Source organism: Dermacentor andersoni, chromosome 1, assembly GCF_023375885.2.
Source record: "Dermacentor andersoni chromosome 1, qqDerAnde1_hic_scaffold, whole genome shotgun sequence".
Lineage (NCBI taxonomy): Eukaryota > Metazoa > Arthropoda > Arachnida > Ixodida > Ixodidae > Dermacentor > Dermacentor andersoni.
In genome coordinates this window covers 286514846-286537793 of record NC_092814.1, presented here as the reverse complement: position 1 = coordinate 286537793, position 22948 = coordinate 286514846, and the positions used below count along the sequence as shown (strand labels likewise).

Below are 22948 nucleotides of genomic sequence, written 5' to 3'. Positions count from 1 at the left end.
ATCTCGGCCCCCTGGCTTTAGCGTGGCCCCGTGCTCTATGCACTGAATGTATTGAGCTGACGGCGCTAAAATTGGAAACCCTGTAGCGAAAGCGTTACCACTAGTAGTCGAAGGCGCCGGCTGCTAAACCATGGCCTCAAAGATAGTGGACTGCTCCGAGCTTTGAGTCAATATCAAGTCCTTGTAAAAACTTGCGTGCATCTCGCATAGAGGGCGCCATCGACGACAAAACCGGAAGTAATGGTCCGGATGTTGACGGCGGTGCGCGGGGGTTTGTCTGGGACTCGGGGGCGCAAACAGGCTCCAGCAGCATGTGAATCCCGGTTGCAGGCCACTCGATGCACGTTGTCACGAAAGCGCTGTGATCTGACCTAAGGTACGGCTCTTGTATTTTGTCTTTGATTAGCGAGAGCTGCGTTTCGTTATGCACTAAGTGGCGGGGATGTGTCGTCAAATCGCACGCGTCCCTGCTGTGACGGGAGTCGTAGGTATTCCGTCGACGAAGGTCTCACGATCGAAGTCTGAAATTCCAATGAAACGCGCGGAAGATTTGGGCTGTTCGTCTATAAACATGGCCAGACAATTCCCAGACGCTCCTCTTGCTCTAGTGTCTCGTTGTCTCTTCTAGTGTCTCGTTGCCTTCTGGAAACGCGAGTTTATGGGAGAAAATAACGCCCGTAGCAACTGAGCCAGGCTTTTATATAGTTTATAAAGAATCGCGAAGCAGGCCCGGGTCCGGGCACCGCGGCTGGTTTGTCACAGTCCTTCCTGCACTCTGTTTCCTCCTTGGCTGAGATGTCGCGCTGCTACTGCTGTGCTGTTTGGCGCGCCCGCTGAATTGGATGTTTCCAAGGTATACATAAAAGTTAATCGCGAAGGCCCCACTGAGGCTGACGTACGATTGCTGTAGCTGCGAGTCGAGATACACGCAACCATACGGCCGCATATTTTGTTTAGCCTCAACAGGCGATGCAATATAGGGCGCGCTGAACGCGTCTTTCATTGCACTTAGTGTAAGATGAAGCTTCATCAAATTGATCGGAAAGGCGGTTAATGTTGCAGCAGTGCAATTTTATCATCATCGGTCACTGCTGTGACGAAGGCTTCCCCCAGCTATCTCCAGTTACCCGTGTCTTGCGTGAGCCGTTTCTATCCTGTGCCAGTTGGAGTCCCTAATTTTTTCACACAGCCTTATCTATCCTCTGCTGCCCATGGTTGCGTTTGCCTTTTTTCAGCGTTCGTTCTGTTACGCTCTTGTGGACCATCGGTTATTAGAAAACATTACTTCTGATTTCTTGTACTATTTTAGTGATGGCCCGGCAATAATTTGTGGCAGGTGTTTCCCACCGTTCGCCCAATGTTATGATCTATGATGCTGAGGTCTCCAGGAAGGTATATTACGTACTGAAATATTGTCTACCAGCTATTAGTATTCTCAATGAATTGCCCAAATCTAAGTACCAAGCAGCACTTTCAGCAAAGCAAGGCATTCCGTGTACTTATACTTCAAGCATATTGATTGGTTGGTTTTAATGCTGCAAAAACATTGAGGTGCAGTTCCCCTTCCCCTGCCTCTCCGATTGTCAGCCCAAAAAAATGTTGATGCGGTGTATTATGATACATGAGTTCAGACGACTTCTGTCTTGATCTGAGACAGGAGAGTATCTGCGTAATTTGGCGAAAGGAAGCACGAAAAAAAAAAAAAAAACATAAGAGAGAGAAAGATTTAATTAACCAGAAGCGTGTGGGTACCTTGGTGGGGGTACCTTGGTGGGGGATACTAGATACGTATCAACGCAACGAAACATCAAATAAAACCAAATGATAGGCGTGTGCGAATATTTGAAATCTCGACTAGCAATCTAGTAGCATGTGTGATCCGATTCGTATTCGATTTGTATTCGATTCGAGAACTGATCATTCGAGATTGTCGAACACAAGAGACCGCAACATGTATTAATAAGAGTTTTGAAAGAGAAAACCCGTTGAAAGTGTAGGGTCTCTTCCCAATGATTCTGCTGCAGGAGAGCCGCGTTTGTGACTCGCATGCAGCCAGTTCCTTAAAGGGGACCTTAAACAATTCTCTAATTAATCATAGAACGCTGTCACTAAAAGGACGTTGTCTCACGAATGTCATGCCGCAAAAATGTTTCGAACTTTTATCGCACATATACCCGGCCGTCTCCGCTAGCGCGCTGGAAGCTGCACAGCGGAGAAGCCACGAGGAAAGAGCCCAGAGCTAAAGTTGAGTGTCGCGGCTACGCTCGTCGCGACACCCCGTGGCGGCCGCGGCAGACCACGCCACGCAGCACGCCGCTGGTATCGCGGAGGCTACGCGTAGTTCGAAGGCACGGTGGAAGATATTCTTATATTCTTCCATCGTGTTCAAAGGTGGACATTTTCTGTCATCTTGAGATCCCACACATACAGGGTGTCCCAGCTAACTTTAGGCACAGCTTAAGAATATGCACAAATATAGTAGCTGGACAGAACCAAGGTAACGTTGTTTGCTGTCGCTTGGAGACACTCGAATTGCTTTTTTTTTCGTTCCCCTTAATTAGATAATTGCTCTTATTTAATTACTCAACTTATCAAATATTATAATTAGATGAAAAGTGTCAATGAGAAAATTGTAGGGCGACATGAAAAAGTCCCGATACAACTCTCTATTGCTCAATACGTGCTACATAGAAGTGTTTTTCTGAGCGCGAAATAAGCCCGCGAATGCACGCAAAATTGCTGCGCGACTGGCCACTCGACGCACTTTGCGTGCATTCGGGGGCTTCTTTCACGCTCGGAAAAACACTTATGTAGTACGTATTAAGCAACAGAAAGCTGTATCGAGAGATTTTCGTGTAGCGCTACAATTTTCTCATTGACGCTTTTCGTCTAATTGTAATATTTGAGAAGTTGATTAAGGACTGCAGACTACTTATCCAATTAGGCAGACTGAAAAAATATACTACCTCCAAGCGACGACAAACAGCATTATTTTGGTTCTGTCCAGCTTCGTGACATTCGCATATTTTTAAGCTCTGGCTAAAGTTAGCTGGGACACCCTGTATATTTTTCGTTTGTTTAACTCAAAATTAGCAAATATGCACTACTGAGAATGCTCACGCGAGCACGAAATCAGCCACTATTGTTGATGGGTCCAGCTGCTTTCCATGATGCTGCGTGACGACATTGTGGGAGCCAGAGCAGTCGCGATGTTTCGCTCTGTTTTGCGGGAGACTGTAAATTCCGTGCTGCATGATGTGCAGTAATGTTTGGCCCACACGTTCACAGCAGCCTCTACGACACACCGGAATCGGCAACGTTTTCTTTCTGTGCCCAAAATGTATTTCAGGATCCCTTTAACGAACGCAAGGGATAGATAAGTTGTGCCCAGTAATTTCCGGTCATTCAGTAAGAATGGGTTGCAGGGCTGACATCTAACTCTTTTTCTCTCTCGCTTTTGGGCAGCCTGCTAAGCTGCTTTTATGAAATTATTTTTTGGGCAGTCTTACCGTACGCAGCCTGTGCGTTTTAATTTGGGCCGGTTGGCACATCTTATAAACCGCAGTTTCAAACGGCGCGACACAGGACACCGAAAAAGAACCACAGGACAGAGTGCCGCTTTATTTCCATGAACGGTGTACCCACGTTTTCATCTCAATAAACCAATGTGCAGTGCGTTAGTGTCAAACTTATCTGCTTTTCGAGAAACACGACACTGTGCGTGCGTCGGCGTGATGACGCTTCATTCCTGTCGCAGTTTTTCATCATTTACACGCTCCTCAGCTGGCATGAAACGTTCAGTCGTGAACCGCATTACACGCATGTTACAAGTAAATAAGCCGTTTGTTTACCAAATGGACTCACAATTTTGATATCGGACTTTGTATACAAATAAGAGAATATTCGGGGTTCGGTTAGATATTCGAAGGCCATTTGTTTGGAATATTCGTATTTGATTCCGAAACTCGCTATTTGGATGCTCCTTTGGGTGATATCAGTACCAAACTTATTGGGTTCTTATATAGTGCGTCGATCCGCTCACTGGACATCTACGTATATATAGTTATTATAACCACGTCCGCGTTTTTTAATGTAGCCCGTAACTAATTTTAATCAAACGTGCATCTGCTGCAGCTTCTTTTAAACCGCGCCAGTCTCGATTAACGAAAAAGAACTTTGTTCGTGCGCTGCCCGCGTCACTGGAACTTGTGGGATCGTTTTTCTTGCTGTGTGTGTGAAGGGCGCTTGGTAACAACGCGGCTACTTGGTGTAGCTGAGCAGCGTGGTGCTTGCATCCGTCCGGCATGTTGCGTTTGCTCACCTTGAGTGACGCGCTAATGCTGCTGCGGTCTTCTTCAAAGCGGACTGCAGGAGCGCGAAAATCTAACGCTCGACGATAACACATATTTACTTAACACTGGACTTCTCCAGAGAGAAACGATGCCAAAGAGAACTTTTACCGCGCATTAGTGCCACTCATGCTCTAACATTAATAAAGGAAAAATGTGACATCCACCCAAACGTAGCAAATTGCTACACAGGAAACCCATACGGGTTCCTCAAAAGGAAAAGCCTCGCAGTTGAAGAAAAATTCGTCCTGGTCCGGGACTCGGGACCACCACCTTTCCGAGGCCGCCCCTCTACCATCTGAGCTAACCAGGCGGCTAGCAGATGGCAGGGCGAAGTCGAATTCATCAACAACTCAAAGCAAAGGCAAGAGAACTGCCAATGTATACATTGGCAGTTCGCCATTTGTTTGGCACCCGGCCTTCAGCCCATACTTCGTTCATTTTCCTCGTAATGATTTGTATGACTTTGTCATCTAGATTTCTGAGGAGTTTGTGAGTCCATCTGGGCCAGGGGCCGAGCGTCCGTTTAGGTCGTGAAGGGCGACGCAATCTCCGAGACTTCGAAATGACGATCCAGCGAGAGTTGAGGTGTCCCCTTGCACTCGCGTGTCGGGTCGTCCCACGGGGCAGATTTGTGCTCTACCAGAAGGTGATGTCTGCCAGGGCGTCAGCAAAGTCCCGCGGACTCGTGCCTCCTTTCGTGTGGAGATGAACGTACTGGCGATTATTGCACAACTGCTGCTATTAGCTTCATCAACAAAAATAATTACTTGTATCGAATACGTCACCACCATCTTTTTTTGTTTTACGCGCAAGCGTACATTCCCCGTGTGTGAAATCGGCGAGATTAAAGTCGGAGGCCGCCGAACTGCAAAAAGAAGCGAGCGCCGGAGGAGGAGGGCACCTAGAGGTGGAGAGGAGGAGCGCACGCCGGGGAAGTATGGAGGAGCGCGCGGCGGAGCGGAGGAGGAGTGTCGGCGGAGGCGCGCTGGGTTCACCTCCTCTGGCAGTTACTCGCGTCTGTGTGTGCTATAGACCAGAATACGCTAGCCTCGCACCCAGACTAACCGAACGCATACTCTCGCACCCGGATTGCCCGGTCGACCAGCGCCATATTGTACTGGGCTGCCAAAGTGTGTTTGCCGGCGACCAGTAGACATGGCAAGCGCTAGCTCTAGGACTCCAAAGTGCGGAAATGTGCCCGTTCACGCGGATCCAAAGTACAAGAAGTCATATGGGCATCATTGCGTCGTGTTTGGATGCCAAAATAACCAGTGGAAAAGGAGCCGGTTGCTTAGCGCTGTTTGCGAAGAGCACAATACACGTAGGGAATCGTGCCGGTGCGGTGTTTTCAGCCTGCACCGATTTCCGTCCGCAACGAAGAATGACAAGCTGCGCCACCGGTGGATAGCTGCAGTGAGTAGGAAGTACTACCAACCCAGTGAAAATGCACGAGTGAGTATTCGATCTGTGTATATTTTGGTGCCACGTTCAACTTTGCGCCCTACGAACGTAATATGTGTAACACGCAGGTTTGCTCCGAGCACTTTCTGGACAACAAGCCTACAGAGCAGAATCCCGTGCCGGTGCTTCGCCTTGGCTATAACAAGAAGGCAAGCCTTTTCGTGTTTTCATTAAGGCAGAGCTCCCGACGGTTAAGCGGAACAGTTGAGTTTGCGGTTAGCGATACTTGCAGCTGGTGCACGGCATGACCACTAAGCGTGAACGACAAGTTGTAGGCAATAGTATGTTGCCCTGCTGGTGAGCGTTATTGCTAATGACAGCAAACCGAAGTCCGCTCGTCACGTAGCATGCGTGCACAAAAACGTAATCGACGACTGCTCGTCGCCGAAGGTGTTCTTGCAGCGCGCCTGTCTTTACGAGCTGGTATTGCAGGTGTCATTCGTAACGAATTCATTTGAGCCTCCTGAGCTCTAAACTGCGTGCGGGCTGTTATGCGGGGCAAAGCGCAAAATTTTTCCGTTCATATGGCGAGGAAAATAAGGTGCTTAATTATTGTTGTTTTTTGTTACAAAGTTTTGCTCGTTCTCACCAGTATTTTTTACTGTTTTTTATAAGGGAGCGCCAACAATCCGATATGGCCTCGCACAAGCGAAACAGGTCTGACACCAGGTAGCTGCAGTTGGTGGGGCTAATTCTTTGGAATGCAGGTGCGGTTGTTGTCTTGTACCAAAGGGGTCCCTGATGATGCAGCTTTAAGTAGGGATGGTAATTTTATGTGCCTTGTCATGGTTTGTGCAACTGTACAACACCTGCATCTGTCATGCTCGCCCTGTTAAACGGGCTTTGACTGCACATGTAGTTGAACATTATAACTACTGTAGTTCCTCATTTTCCAATGAGTGCAGGTTTAGCATCATATGCTGCTTGTTCGAGTGCTGTAGGCTTGTGTTCTGAATGTTGTACTCTTAAGTGGTTGCACGATACAATTTGCCTGGTGTATCTTCTATTTCATTTTGAGAGGACTTTATATCTTCGCAACAGTGATGGCATGGGAAAGAACTACAGCCCTTCTTACTATAACATCTATTTTGTTTTCAATGTGCAGGTGGTGAAGGGCAGGCGTCTGCTAATCAGGCAGTCAAAACGAGCTCACCAGTTGGTTGCCAAACGCGGCCAACCCAGTACTGACCATGACAAACAAGAGCAAACTGAAAGTGCAGAGGACAATGTTCTGGGTGCTTTAATAAAATATGGCACCAACACAGTGCTGTAAAATCCTTCACAGGTTACGTGCCAAAAAGCTCACACGTGTTCTAGCACATAGCGCGCGGTTTGTACAAACGTAATAGCGTACTTACCCGATATATTCGCTTCTGCAGTCTACACAGCACTCAGTGTGGCCATTGCGGACTTGCATGAGGTCTTGAAGTTTGATTGAATCGAGACAGCGCAAATGACAGGTTAGAAAAAACGCGAAACACGTCTTCCGCCCAGCTAAAAAGCCCAAGTTTCGCTTTCGCGCCGGGTCGCATCTCCCAGCGTGGCAGCCCAGGCCTGCTACTTCGCGGCGCTTGGGATAGATGGCGCGACAGGCGCTCATCAATATGGCGGCGCGCTTAGAATTCACGGTGTTCTGGTGTATAGGCAGGTTGCAAACGTAGTTCCCGCGCCTACTAGGGCGCCCCTCGCGGCGGCGAGCGCGCACCCGGCAGTATACGTTCCGCTTGCGTTCGGAAAGCCTGTGTGTGCACTGTTTTGCGCGTAGCTGTTGCCTTTCCTGAGCAATGTTGAAGTGCAACCCGAGCTGTTGCGCAGTGGGCTGCAACAGCACGTACACTAACTCACGAGGAACAAAGTTTTACAGGTTTCCGAGCCGACCGTATGAAGTAGAACGGCGTAATCGCGCTTGTCCGACGGCAGACTGTTTTATGTTCCGGCGTATGCCAAGTGCGTTAACGCTGAATTCGTTGCTATACAGCAACGGGACACCTGTAGTGCGTTTTAGCATATGCAGCAAACAAAGTAGTTTGTTTCCATACTCTACCGCAGTAAAGCTGTGGAACTATTTCCCAATCCTCTCCCATTCAACCAGCGCCAGGGCTTGCTGAGAGCTATAGGAGGGGTTGCAGCTGGCTCAGCTGACATACACCCTTCTTCGCCCAGCATATCAACTGAGGGGCAGTTGAGATCACCAAAATATTTGACGACGTGGTTTATTGTAACCTCCTTTGCACGTACTGAAAAATCGCAACAACATAAAAAGTCTCGAACTTTCAGTAACTTGGACGAAAATATTTTCCCAGCGTAGTCTAACAAAACTGTTAATTTCCTCACTTTTTTGTGTGTTTGGGCAGAGCAACGTTAGAATACCTTGGGTAGGTCTTACGAGACGGTACGCCCCACGTTCTTGGAATGAGATGTTTTGGAGTTGCACGGCAATCGCAGCTTCCCGCTAGGATTTGTCTGCTGTCGCCGATCTGCAAGAATCAATGTCACCTATAATTTCTTGCGTCCACATCGTATATAACGAAGTAACTTACGCTGATCTTCACGCATCTCGCTGGTGCGGTGATTTTCGTTTGCAGAATACTCCTAGCAGTCACTTCCGATCCATGCGAGTTCAGCAGTTTCCTCACGTCATAGACGTGCCCTGCTTCAAATAGACGACTTCCTTTCTCCAAATTCTTTCCACGAGAAAAGCTGTCAAGATCTTGTAATTCCTGAAACCTCGCTAAAATTGATATCGGTAGGTTGTTTCGCGCCATCACTACCATTTGACAGGGCGCCGAGCACGCTGCGCAAGCTGCTGACGCTGTGAGTAATCCTACCACATTTGAGCAACTATTCGTCAGATGGCGCTAGGGGTCTTAAAGACAGGGCGCCGCCTAGCACTTGCAACGTGCCCATGGATGTACCAGGTTCATGGAGGAAGGAAACTGAGGAGAGGCCCTACCCCTCCTCGCGCTAGGAGAAAAGTGTGGACGAAATGACGTAGTAGGTTCTCCTTTGTTTTGCTGTTTTTTTATTTCTTTGCTGTAGTGGCCCCGCCTTTCGGGCCACAATGGCGGCTTTGTTATTGTTCTGTGCGCTCACAGGTGTTGCTCCGTAGGTTTCGTACCATAGCAAAGGCGCCTTGCGGGCAGGTTTGCGTTGGTCTCCGTGACGCTGCGTTATCTGGACCGCGTTGCGCGGTCCAGCTCCGTTGCGCTGCGTTAGTCTCCGTTGCGCTGCGTCCAGTCTCCGTTGCGCTGCGTTATCTGGACCGCGCTCTACCGGATGTTGCTGTGGCCAGGTGGGACAGGAGGAACTAAAGTTCGTGAAATGAACGCTCATGCAACGCTGCACGCAATGTACCGCGCCACGGCAATGGCTACGGACGAAGGAATATCCGCGGGAAATGTTGCCCTCTTTCGCGGAATCATGCTAACGGGCTAACGATTGCTTAGTATTGCTGCGGAGCGCGCGGGTCCGGGCAGCACGGTTGCGCGCAGCGCGGCGTGGTTTCGCGAGAGATGTAAACAAGAGAGGAGAGCTGGCCCGATAGGCGGAGCAACGCCATGAGCAACGCAACTTCCGGCTTCACTTTAGCTTCACAAAGAGTGACGTCAGGGCACCTGGAGGTGGCACCTAGAGTTTCCTTCCTCCGTGTACCAGGTTCCTCTGGCGATGAAGTGGCCGAGCGCCGAGCGGGATGGATGTAGCAGCAACGCAAGCGGCGGCGAACCGAGCCGCCGAGTTACATTTCAGTTATTTCAGTTTTCACATTCCTGTCAAGAAACAAGTGGTACGAAGTAAAGAATGAGCGCTAAGGTGAAACGCTGTGGCATGCCGGACCTCCTGCTTCTTGGCTGTAGTTGCAGTGATTGATTGTTTTACCTTAGTTGCGTGGTGTGCAAGGTCACGTGGTTTAAACGGGGATTTCCGAACGAGGCGGAGTATTTACAGTTTTTTAGCGCTCATAAAATAGTTGAAATTGAAATGCCCGCGGCTAACTGTGTCGCCCACTGCCATGAAGATTCGCCAAATCCTATACACACTTCAAGGAGCTAGGGAAGGGAGTCCGTTCCACCTGCCGCGCGACGTGCTTCTTCGGGAAATGGGGAGTGAAATGATAGAATCTGGAGGGGAGGGAAGAGGTGTGTATGTTTCACAGCGTACGTGTCATTCGAAGTTCGCTGGCGTATCGAATAGGAGAAAGGGGTGCTGTTGGGTATTCGGCCCCCGTATATATATATATATATATATATATATATATATATATATATATATATATATATATATATATATATATATATATACTGTTCACACGCAAAAGAAAAGAGTAAAAGAAGGATAAAGTAAACACGACGGAACAAAAAGACAAAGCTGTGTATCGAGTTGAAGCCCTACGTATCACCGTTGTCTCTTCCCACCGCCCGTACCTCTTACCTCTCACTCCTGTGATGCGTGGGTATCGGTAGAACCAAATCTGGGAACGTAGGTGTTCTGTGCAAAGGGCAGAAAGCCGAGTATAGGCCACATACCGTCGAGTGCTTCTCCACCTGTGAGGGAAAAATCTGCCCCAAATACCTTTGGTGTCTTTGGTGTAATCAGTCGTTGAGTGCCAGCTGGGCAATAGCTATGGGTTGAACAATTATTATTAGAGCTGTTGAATTGGCGGACGCAAGTTGCTTAACCTACCCAATGAACTGAGGTCGACGACACTGCGCATGCGCACTAGCCATCCGATTCTTCTCTACGGAGCGCCAATAGCGTGCATTCACTTTAGGCCTGTTTTTCTTCTTCTAAAACGTCATATATAGGGAGACTTGCGTACATTGATTGTGTACGTTGATCCGGACCTCCAGCTGCTGCAGCTTCTAAGGCTAAAATGAACTTGCAAGCCTCTTCAGTATGTGAGGTAGCGGTGTAGCACCGCAGCAGCTGCAAATTTCGCTCCCTAAACGGCGCTGTGCTTTCGCGCGCCCCGAAATGTGAAGTACGATGTAGTGGCCACCGGCATGGAGGAAAGACCAAGAAGTAGCGCGACTTGATACACTTGAAGCTAGAAAAAGTCAGTATAACACATGATAACGTTCTGGTAGATTTTAATATTTCCCACCGCCGCTCGCATCCGTCTCAGCGCGCGCTCTTCCGAAGATACAACAGGTGCGACAGTAATGTGCGGTTACCGAACTTGCAACGGATCGGTGTACGTGTTACAAGAAGCAACCGAAGTTGCTCGAGCTCATCACGAGAAAATGGACACAGAGCGGTTAGCAAAGTGTTCCAAGAAGTGCGCATCGATTAAAACATGCCCGAAAGCAAACACTGTGCCCAGACCGCCGAACGCGGAGAAAAAATACTAATAATAATAAATAAGGAGGGTGCATCACGTCACAATCTTGAAACCTAGTAATAATAAAAAAATAGTAATAACTGGAAAAGCAGCCAAGCACGTGATGGCAAGGGGTATCTAAAGGCATCAAATACGGCGAGCAGAAAGCGAGCAGCACCGGCTGGAAGAAGGCGACGGCAACTGTATAGCGGCCCGCGGTACTCAAACGTATACCACTGACCAAGCCACGTATATACGGCGTTTCCCACGACTCCCCCGTTGAAAGCGGGGAGAGAACTGCGAAGGTTAGCTGCCTAGCGTCATGCTCCCGCCTAGTATTTTTCTTCCCTCCATGTCACCGAGCGCAGGGTTGCATGCTGGGCCTACTTTTGAAAAAGCTGCGTGACGTAATGCTACTTCCTATAGTTTCTTTACTTCCTCCATCCCCGCCAGCAAGGGTCTATCTGCGCACATTGCCGCTAGGGGCCTCTCAAAGCGGCAGCGGATCCCGCTTCGTGTCACCTAGTTTCCTCTAATCCATTATAGCCAAAGCACTCCAACTGATACCATCGTGGCTTACCTTTACCACTCTGCGTACTTGTGCGATATGTGGTCGAACCAGGAGGTCCGCTTGCCAGCGTAAGCGCTGACCCTATTGCTTGGTTACTCGATCTCTTGTGCCAATGTCGTCTGTTTGCTGAGCAGTCACTTCCAAAGTTCCAAGTTCTCCACACAACACAAAACGAGTTCTCCTCGAGGCGCGACTTCCAGTGGCAGCAACGGTCGAAAGTAGTGGGGCGGCGCCACTTGCGATGCGGCGGGAAGATGACGTTGACGGACCTGGCAGGGCGCGGTCAGTGCAGCCAGAGCTACACTCCTCGGGGATTCTTCTCGACACCGCGGTACCTCGCCAGGAGGACGCACGTGAAAGCTCCTATCGACCTTGTATAAATCGTGGCGTAGTCCAAACCGAGCTTGCGTTCTCTTACGAGTGAACCATGACGCGGGCGCTCTGTTGGTAGCTGCTGACCGCATTGTATAAGGAAGGAGAGCAGCTTCTCGCGTTCATTCTGGCGTCCTGACGTCGTTAGCTGCGAGGCGCAGTGAAAAAGAAATTGTCTATGCGAACCCGCCGTCTTCAGGTCTTCGAAATATGATGAGAAGGGTTCTGTCGGTGAAAACTGGATGCAGCGTTCGGAGAGCCCGGATCCAAGGCTCGTCCCTGCTCGCCAATGTGCCACCGACTGTGCGTCGCGCGAACGTCCGTACGTGGCGCCAGTTCTTGGACAATGGAGTGGGAGCCTGTGTAGATAAGCCCGTTTGCGACTGCAAGTCGAGACGCCGTCGCGCTTCTGCGGCGAAACGGGAACCGTGCGAGTGCTGCGCCTTCTGGAGTCGACGACGCTGCATTCGCACAATGTGCCGTCATCCGGGCCTGCACCCTCGAATGATCGATGCATGTAGCGACATAGCCTAACTATGAAAAGCTAACGATCATATTTTACGAAGAGAATGAAGAAGAAATGTAACTGAGTGTTAAGGTCCTGCTGTTTTTCTTAACGGCCGTACATCAGCTAGAAGACGGTAGGCAGTGGTCAGCAAAATTGAGGGGTTCTTGGTTTACATGAGCCTAACAAAATCTGGTCGTGTTGGTATGTCCGATTTAAGTTCCGTCATCTGGTGTACGTTGACGCCAACAGGATCGGATCATTGCGGCGTTCGGCCGGGGTGGTTCAGCCCGGGTGGGTCGGTTCGAACATGCTTGGCGAAATGAGTTTAAACGCGGTCGGATTGGTTTAGGTCAGTACGACTGAAAAGACTGGAACGGCACGCGTCGAGTTGGTGCCATGCATGTGGCACGCCTGTGGGTGGATGACATTTTTTTTCTCTTTTCATTCACCACTATGCAATGCCGTGGCGTCGCACAGTGGCGGCGAGAGAGGGAACACAGACGACACGACTGCTGATTTCTTCTTTGCGAAGTCGTTGCTTGCGCTGCCGTTTCCTAAAGACAATTCGTCCAAAAGTTATTGTCGATTCTATACAGAATCAGAGTAACGCTGGCACAGGCTCGCAAAACGTCCCCAAAGGCACAGTATGGGTGTTTTTGACCTTTCCCGTCGGTTCTCGTGACCGGCGCCAGATACCTTGCCACGGGCTGCGCGCCGTGAGAAGAGAGATCGACGCCGGGTTTACGGTTGCCGTACTTCCTGTCGCAAAGGAAATGTCATTCCGGCAATCGCCTATGAAAGAAAAGGATGGCGGCGAAGGGAGAAAAAAAAAAAAAAAGCGGAATGCGTGCATTTCCCTTCTCCCTTCATACAGACCTCGTGTTTGGCACTGTTTGTTGTGCCTTTGTTCTTCGTGTTCTTAACCATTGATTCCGTAGTTGCAGCAACGTTGCTCACTTAACGTGAACATCAGACTTGTACGTAACGAATTACATGCAAATAATTACTCGTACTCAATAAAATTGTTTGCTAGTTTTAATTGATGGATAACTTTTTTTACTCCCTAATACTCACGGTAATTCAGTTGCTTTCCTTTTTCTTTTTTCAGTACCGAATTGCACGCAGCCAGTAAAATTATTGACGAGACACGCCAAGTTTGTAACTATAGAACGCCCTCGGTCTTGCCACGCAGCAGCCTTGCGGAGGCGCATGTTCAGACCGGAAAACCTGGGTGTCAGTATTTGATTTCTCATCTTAACGCTCCTCCGCATGTTTGCCGACTATTTGAACCGGTGCTTCTCTAGAGCGATGACCGATTCGGACGCTGATGCCAAGAAATCACCCAGGGACGATTTTTTTCTTCTTTTCGTTTTCCATTCTGGGAGTGTTTTCTCCGAGCTCCAGTAACAACCAAGTGCTGAGCTTCATAGTGGACCCTGTGGTGTCTAGCATCCCACACCAACTACCGCGAGTTCGGGCATAGCGAGCCTTAGGGCCGCCTCAGCCGTCGCTTCGCGTAATCTAGCACGCTAGTGCAATATAGCGCCGCTGCGTGCGCGCTCAGCCTGCAAAGGGTGCCGAGCGCTGCAGGTTTATTCGCCTCCGGGGACACCTAACACTGCACATAAGACCGGTCTTGGTGTGACGCAGGAAGCAAAAGGACTCCCCAGCAAAGGGAAAAATACAGAAAGCGCGCCGTTTACACGTCGCTTCGGTAGGATGGTTCCCCGCGATACGCCGCTAAAGGCATCCCCTCGTCTATACTGCGTACTCTCGCAATGACCAATCTGCCTTCTCGCGGGAACTAGGGCAACCTCCGTCGGCTTGAGCCCCGATAAGTGCGGCTTAGCATAGTACTCCCACGCACAAGCACTAGGCGCCGCTCTTCGGCTGAGCGCTGAAAAAAGGATCAACGCAAGGTACGCCCTCGCCGTAGGTACGTTACACCGTAGAAGAGCTCAAGTTCGAGCGAAGCCCAAACAAAGGGGCCGGCGGACGAGAGGAAAAAAAAAAAAAACGCGTAGTGCCCTGTGCCTCGCCGGAGGCATTCTTTACAATTGCTAGCATCATTGCTAGTAAGTGCAGCGGGGCGAGGCATTTCTCGAGGCGTCCGACGTTTCTGCGCAGGCGCGAGTAAAACCGGGTCTGAGAGAGAAAATCTGGGGGCTTTTCCCTAATTCGCATATGACGAAAGCAAATGTCACGGAGTCGAAGCCCACAATTGCTCAAGTCAAACTGCGCTCGCACGAATATCGCGCACGTTGTACGTTTTCGACACGCACAAAAGCGCGCCAAGCGTGCGCAGAACGTCTTGCAGCCGACACGACGGCAATGGCTAATCTACGTTCGAGAGTAGCTATTTCAAAAAAGTAAAAACAAGCAACAATGTGACGTCACATCCTGCGAAAGAGTTGTTCTCCTTTCTCACCTTCTCTCAGCTCACGCATGCGCAGCGATCATGGAGCCCTCGGGGGCGATGTTCAGGTGCTTTTTTTGATTATGGCGCGTATTCCAAACGATATCTTACGGACAAGTGACTGCGCATGAAGATTGGATTTCAGATGCCTGTCTAAAACTACGCCAAGAAACTTAGTGCTAACAGATATTGGTATTAAGTTGTTTTCAAGACGCACCGATATAGAGTTCGAAATTAGTGTCGGGAAGGAATGAAAAACCATAAAAACCGTTTTTAGCGGATTTATGCGCAACATGTTCTTTTGACACCAGGAAGTTATGTTATGCAGATCAACATTAACATTTTGCTGTAGCTCGTCGACATTGTTAGCACAAGTAAAAATAGTCGTGTCGTCTGCATATAATATACAGTCCGTAGTGGTTAGAACATTAGGTAGGTCGTTGATAAATAGCAGAAACAGAAGCGGGCCAAGGATCGAGCCCTGAGGAACGCCTCGATATATGTTCTTAGCAGATGAGAGTTTGCCGTCAATCTGAACAACTTGAGTACGATTAGTTAGGTAGCTAGAAATAAGCTGAAGTGCTGGGCCAGTTATGCCGTAAGATTCAAGTTTATGTATTAGAATGTTGTGATTAATGGTCTCAAAGGCTTTTGTTAAATCTATGAATACACTTCCAACTAGCAAGCCTTGGTCGATTTCCTTCTTGACTTTATCGGCGAAGGTTATCGGCGAAGGCTTATCGGCGAAGTGAAATATTTGTAGTGCAGTTACTCAATTTGTCCATTCAGAAGGGCAATGCGCTAAATACGAAAAAAGAAAAAAACCCTACAGGCCCACTATGCAATGCTTTTGCCAAACTATCCAAAACTTCAATGTGTGCAAGTCCACAATGACTAGGAAAAGAAGTAAACAAATTTCTTGAAGATGGAATGAAAAAGAAATGTTGCGACAATTGAGAAATGAGTTCTTTACTTTCTAGTGGCACACGGATAGACAGTCGGTGGGCACAATTTGAACTTGAACTCGTGGCAGTGTTGCAGGGGCAAATACCACTCATACTTCCGAGAAGCGTCGGTTACAATGCTGAGTTGGAAGGGAAACTTTGCAAATACTTCTTCGGAAGTTCAAGCATCTGACCAGTGTGTGGTTGAGCATGACTAGGGGAAATATAATCAATTTCACAAAAAGCACCATTCCAAAAGAACTGGCACACTGCATTGATTTCTCAGGTGACAACTATTTTTCTAAAAGCCTCTGCGCGCGTTAACACAACCTGAGGCAGCTTAAATCTAGGTCACATGGAATCGAAAAATACAGCAGCGGGTGTAACACTTAAGTTTGCTATCTTACGAACATGAGCGAAAACTTCAATTTGAAAAGGTTTGCTCGAAAGGAAAACTCACGGCCGTAACGCTGCTGCCCATCGCCAGTTGTGTGAATAAAAAAAAAAAAAAATCTGCACGATGAATAGACACTTCGTCGATATTTGAAGCAGATCGTTAGTGGATATCAAGAAATTAATAATTAATTATGGGGTTTTACGTGCCAAAACCACTTTCTGATTGTGAGGCACGCCGTAGTGGAGGACTCCGGAAATTTCGACCACCTGGGGTTCTTTAACGTGCACCTAAATCTAAGTACATGGGTGTTTTCGCATTTCGCCCCCATCGAAATGCGGCTGCCGTGGCCGGGATTCGATCCCGCGACCTCGTGCTCAGCAGCCCAACACCATAGCCACTGAGCAACCACGGCGGGTGGCTATCAAGAAATGTGCACTGGATAAAAGCGAAACATCTAACCGACTGACTGACGGAAGTAAGGCTCACAGGATAAGTTTTCTCTATCTGCACCGATAATGCAGCACGTATTGTGCAATTAAATCGCCCGTAATGCGCAGCAATTACGCACTCGATTGAAGTCGCCATCGCAGCGACGCGCCATTTATTTCAGGACCACGAAAAACCTAAGTACAGCGGCGGTTTACCTGTCGGCAAGCCCCTAATTCGCATATGACGAAAGCAAATGTCACGGAGTCGAAGCCCACGATTGCTCAAGTCAAACTGCGCTCGCACGAATATCGGGCACGTTATACGTTTTCGACACGCACAAAAGCGCGCCAAGCGCGCGCAGAACGTCTTGCAGCCGACACGACGGCAATGGCTAATCTACGTTCGAGAGTATCTATTTCAAAAAATTAAAAACAAGCAACAATGTGACGTCACATCCTGCGAAAAAAGAGTTGTTCTCCTTTCTCACCTTCTCTCAGCTCACGCATGCGCAGCGATCATGGAGCCCTCGGGGGCGATGTTCAGGTCTATAGGGTGCCTCGATGGTCCTCGAGATGGTAAGAGGTGAAGAGGTGCGCACGGTGCGTAGTCACATGGTTCGTTGAAAATAATAGTGTGTTGAAAATAATAATTTAGGCTCTAGTCTGTGTATTTGACCCTCAGGCAGAATATCTGCCCGCACCAACCACCCCATTCGCCATTACGTCGTACACACACCTAGAGTTGACCTCCTTAAGTACACGGTCCTCACAAAAACCATGCTTGAATTTAATAAACTTGATCCGCACGTGTTTTACGGCACCAGTTCAGCTGAGACTTTTAAAAGAAAGCTGGAATCGTGCTTCCTGTATAGCAATGTGCTCTTCTGCTGTATTTTTTTTTCCCACTCTCTAACAGCCCGAGAAGGGCTTACAGTATTGTCAATAAGTAAAATAAATGTCTTCATATTTCCCGGACTTTCTGTATTTGCAGGAAAAGTATAACACGCGTTGCGTACGTGGCTGGAAATATTTTATTCCGGTAGCAATTAAGTGGACACTCCTGGCGAATTTCTACCGTCGCTGCCGTCGCCTTGGGCGTAGACGTTGGCGTGATGTGGCTTCGATAAGCTGAACAGATGCTATGCTATTCAACTGGCAAAGTTACTGTGACCAGGTTTTATGATCGTGACAGATATACTCGTCAGAATTTTGGCAATCCCAAAGCGCAAAGAACAGTAATAAAATGATTTCATTCACAGTGTAGGCCTTTTATCCTGAACCATTTAGTGATGCGAAATAATATTTCGGCCCGCAGTCTCAAAGTAAGGTAATTTCATTTTCACCGGCGCCACTGCTCTTTTCGGATCTCACATGTCACTGGGCACTGACTAATGCGGAGAGTTTCCCGTCGGTCTCATCCAGTTTCATCTCGTGCGGCGTCGAGGTCAGATGCCTGCAAGGCCACTGGCGGCCGGCACTCATGATGTTTGGTGGCTGCTAGGGCGCTTTTCCTTCTGGCCAGAAGTTACCTTGCGTGCTTCATCGAGCCATGTCCCAGCCGCACACATTTACAATACCGTCCGAGGAGTTCAAGCTCCAACGCTAAACCTTGTTATCACTTTCAATGATTCGCTCTTCGGGCGAAACTCCCATCTTTCTTTTTTCTTTTTTGGTCTCTGGCGATTCTTTACAGTCCCTTAATTCACATCTTGACAACTAGAAAAACAATTAAGAAGCTGACCATTCTTCTTTTGACTAGTTTAATGTCAGTGACTAAAAAAAGTTACTGCCGCTTTCTCAACGAAGATCCTAAGTAACATGGACATGGTCTTATTGCAGAATAATCCGCGTCCTTAAAAAAAACTAGGTGCGTGATAGCTGGGACACAGATATATTTGCGTACGCTAAGCCTCTTGGACGCGCTATTTCTAAAACTCCCCATTGCACCCTTCACATACGGCCTATCGGGAACGCACAACGTCCACTGCTGGCTTGATGTGTGATAGATGCTGACATTTTTTGTTAGGTGACTACTGTCACGTAACATTATTCGGTGATCTAACACATACATACGCGACTAAAACAGTGCAATACACAAACTAGTTATAAACACCCTAAAGAAAGGACAGAAATGAAAAGCTTCGGCATGGCCCTGTGATGCACATTTCATATCCTTGCATATATTTGCGACGGATGTCTGCAGGGTACGAAAAGAGCACCCAAACGATCATTCCAGGCATGTCCCCATTACGCATGCTGCGCATCCCAGAGATATCAATGTGCTTGCAGTGGATCTCCCGAGAGAGAGAAAACAACTTAATTTTCATATTAAGGGGACGTGGTGAAGAGACCTCCAGTTTAAAACCTCGAGTCCGGCATTTTTTTTCATTGCAGCTCTGATAAACGACGCTAGGCACCTTTGGTCGTCCGTTTTGGTGGCTTCTGTCAGCTACTTGGCATGGGGTTTGGGTATACAGTCGAGCGCCTCTGCAACGAAATGACCGGTAAGGCGACGGTATAATTCTGCCCCGGTTCTGCTGTGCGCTGTGGTGTACGCGACCTTTGCAACGAAGTGACCTGTATAACGAATTATTTCGGAGGCCGTTATAAAGGTGTTCGACTGTAGTGTTCTTGAAGGTTTGGTAGGTTTAGGCTACGTTTTTCTAGGAGTAGCAGGGGAGGGGGGGGGGGGGGGTCCTCACGACCAGAGGATATGGGATCTGTTCGGGTGTTCGCCAGTGTCGGCACGCTGGGGTAGAGAACTGCACGGGCCCGCTTTATGAAGCCCGAGCCCAGCCAGGCCCGTGATAGCAAGCGCGGGCCTGGTCCAGGCCCGGGCGCAGATGACCGAGGCCAGCCCTGGCCCGGGCTGGGCCCGGGCGTTCATGACTAAACTTAGCCAGGGCTCGCGTGTTCATGACCAGGCCCGGCCCCGGCCCACTAGACGATATTTGTTGTTGATGATGATTATTATTGAGGCCTTGCGCTTTGCAGCGGGCGATCAGACGGGGACAGAGAGAATCAACTTTTGTACTGAGCCCTTAGTAACGGTTGGTGCGCGCTGGCACCAGATGGGGTGGAACCTTCTTCTCAGGTCCCATATGTGTCCAGCAGTTCCTGGCCCCTAGCCGCCAGCGCGAGCTGGGTCGGTAGGTCGGGGCTGGACAACAAGGTCTCCCATCGCTCGGGGGCGGGGGGGGGGGGGGAGGGAGGGATGGGGGGGGGGTTCTTGAGCTTAGTGCACTCTGCAAGGATGTGTGCTAGAGTGCCTTTTGACCGTCTGCAAAAAGGGCATGAAGTGTCATGCTCTGTTGGAAACATCTTGTGCAAGAGCACGGGATGCGCTAGCGACCCCGCTTGCGTGCGTCGCACGATCGTTTGCTGCATTCGGCTGAGTTGCGGATGCGGACGGGGAAGCCTACATCTGCCGCTTCTGTACATTTGCGTGATTTCTTTGTAGCTTGTTACGGGGTGCGGTAGCTCTGGCTCGTCCTCGGCCCGGATTGACAGTTCTCGGGCATAGTGGTCGGCGAGTGCGTTGCCTTCCACTTGCGAGTGAGCCGGGACCCACACGAGGTCAACGGCCCGTCCCGGTGATTTGCATTTAGTGAGGATCGCTAGTGCCGCGGGAGAGATGTTCACCTTGCGGTAGTTTGCGTACGCGGTCTGGGAGTCTGTGACCACGCTCCTCACTCCCGGTTGTGCGAGTGCGAGGGCCACGGCCACTTCTTCTGCTTCGGGTATTCGTGCATCGAAACATTGCTTTACCCGCGGTGGTGGCTCAGCGGTTAAGCTGTTGCGCTGTTAAGCCCTAGGACGCGGGTGCGATTCCCGCGGCCACGGCGGCCGCATTTCGACATGGGCTGAATGCAAGGACACCCGTGTACTTATATTTAGGTGCACGTTAAAGAACTCCAGGTGGTAAAATTATTCCGGTCGCCGCTATGGCGTGCCTCGATCGTAATCATATTGTGGTTTTGGCATGTAATACTAAGGAATATAAATGAAATGTGGTACATGTACATGTGGTACATAAAAAGTCATTACAATAAAAGTATGATGACAATAAGGCATAGCAACAAAATTTATTTAAAAGGAGTGTACAACTAAAATGGAAAAGCGGATAGAAGCAAAACCGGGACATTTACTTTGGTGCTCTTTTCTGCACTCGCCTTGGAAACATTATTTACACAATTTTTTAAAAGAGGCTGTTGAATAATAATTTGTTGCAGCAAGGTAAAAAAGCTTTTTCATATATTATATTTTCTATATTTCATCAGCAAAAGGAGATGAAATATAAATCATTCATATTGTAACGTCGACACGGAAGCGTAATCGCCTCGTACAATATAATTATATAATCAACCTGTCCCGCACCATACTTCATGCCATTCCAGATAAAAGGTTTCTCCTTTTTAATGAAATAAAGAGAGAAAATACGCGTAAAATACGACCCAGTGACACAAAAATACCGCACCCGAAAACGATGGCACAGGAATAGGAGTCTGAAAGGGCCAGCAAATGGCAAAAATTTGTGTTCTTGTGCAAAAACAGCAAGTTGTCCAGGCTCTCCGGCTTCAAGCAGGTTCTCCTCTCTTGGAGTACGTACCCAGCTGCACAAAAATTTCGTTCGCTGCTGGCGCTCGTGGATGGGATGCAAAGTACTTTTTTTTTTGCAAGAATTGAAAGACCTCGGTATTTTCTACAGTATGCTTCCCACCATTCGAGCAGTTTCTCAATGTCCCCACACGAGTCACTGTCCCGAAGGTAACTGTCAAGCTCACTGTTGGCTGGCTGATTTTCCGCAGCATCATGTCACTCCTTAAATTCGTCAAGGAACGTACGCTTCGCTGGGGGTCCATTATCCAGCTGGTCTGTGCTCGTTTCTCCTTGTGGAAAACGCAGGTTTACATCAATCAACAATGAGAAAAACAGCTTTCTGGTGCTCAATACGTGCTACATACAAGTGTTTTTCCGAGCGTGAAGCAAGCTCGCGAATACACGCAAAATTGCGCGTGACTGGCCGCTCGAGGCACTTTGCGGGTATTCGCGGGCTTGTTTCACGATCGAAAAAGCATTTTTATGTGTCACGTATTGAGCAACAGAAAGTTGTATCGGGAGTTCCCCATGTTGCTCTACAATTTTCTCACTGACACTTTTAATCTCGTTATAATAATTGAGAAGTTGATATTAAGACTAAATATCTAATTAGGCGAATTGCAAAATATAAACTGAGTATCTACACGCTACGGCAAACAAAATTACCTTGGGTCTTTAGAGCTACGAAGCATTTGTATATCTTTAAAGTTTGGCCCAAGGTAAGTGAAACACTCTATAATGCGGTCTACAGCTGTATAGGCACAGCATCAAAAATCTTGCTATATTTACAGATTGTACCGTATGTGTCAACCTCACCTCCAGAGGGTCTGATCAGCTGCTGTGTATAAGCAATATAAGACCGATATCTCTGTTCCTCCCGTGGGAACATCCGTGATCTGGCCCATTGCTTGTGCTGTTATTTTTCCGCTGGTGTCCATGTATTTACATTGATCGTACGATTTCGACCGATGACGTCATTTAATATGCGAATATATATATATATATATATATATATATATATATATATATATATATGTGTGTGTGTGTGGGTGTGTGTGTGTGTGTGTGTGTGTGTGTGTGTGTGTGTGTGTGTGTGTGTGTGTGTGTGTGTGTGCAGGCGAATGCATGAGAATACACCATAGAATAAACGCACCATTAAAAACAGATACCCTTCACAGTAGCGCTAAAATGATGTAATAGTATCCAGAGTAGTAACAGTGTAATCGGAATAGCGGTAACGTGGAAATTGTTTGAAGACAGTTTTCTTGTATAATTTATTTTTCCTCACCGAGAATCAATGTTAGTTCTTGGGGAAAAGAAAAAAAATAGAACTTCACCTGTTTTTCGCTTTTCCTTACTAAGGTATACTAAGAGCAAGCTCTTTGCACGTGTCTTTAAGGACAATATCCATTTACTCGGAGAAGCTAAAGGGCGCGTTCTTCAGCCCGAAGCTGAGGGCAAGAGGGCGAAAAGTGCCTACAGGTGAGATAAATGCGGCATAGCGGCTGGCACTTTCTGAAAGGGGAACTTGCCAGTACCCGCGCACGAGATCTATAGTTGAAATGTATTTAGCAGCGCTAACT

At 48.4% G+C, this 22948-nt stretch overlaps 1 protein-coding gene across 5 annotated transcripts in view; it reads left to right on the top strand.

Moving 5' to 3' along the window:
* Nucleotides 1-22948, top strand: part of LOC140213731 (uncharacterized) — a 550291-nt gene that overhangs the window by 450633 nt on the left and 76710 nt on the right. For 3 of the 5 annotated variants that reach the window (XR_011890653.1, XM_072285013.1, XM_072285011.1), the window contains exon 1: nucleotides 275-376. The exons of the other annotated variants lie outside the window; for them this stretch is intronic. The gene's annotated coding sequence lies outside the window, so the exon portion shown is untranslated. Of the gene's footprint in view, nucleotides 1-274; nucleotides 377-22948 lie in introns of those variants that run through there. 5 annotated transcript variants of the gene reach the window in all.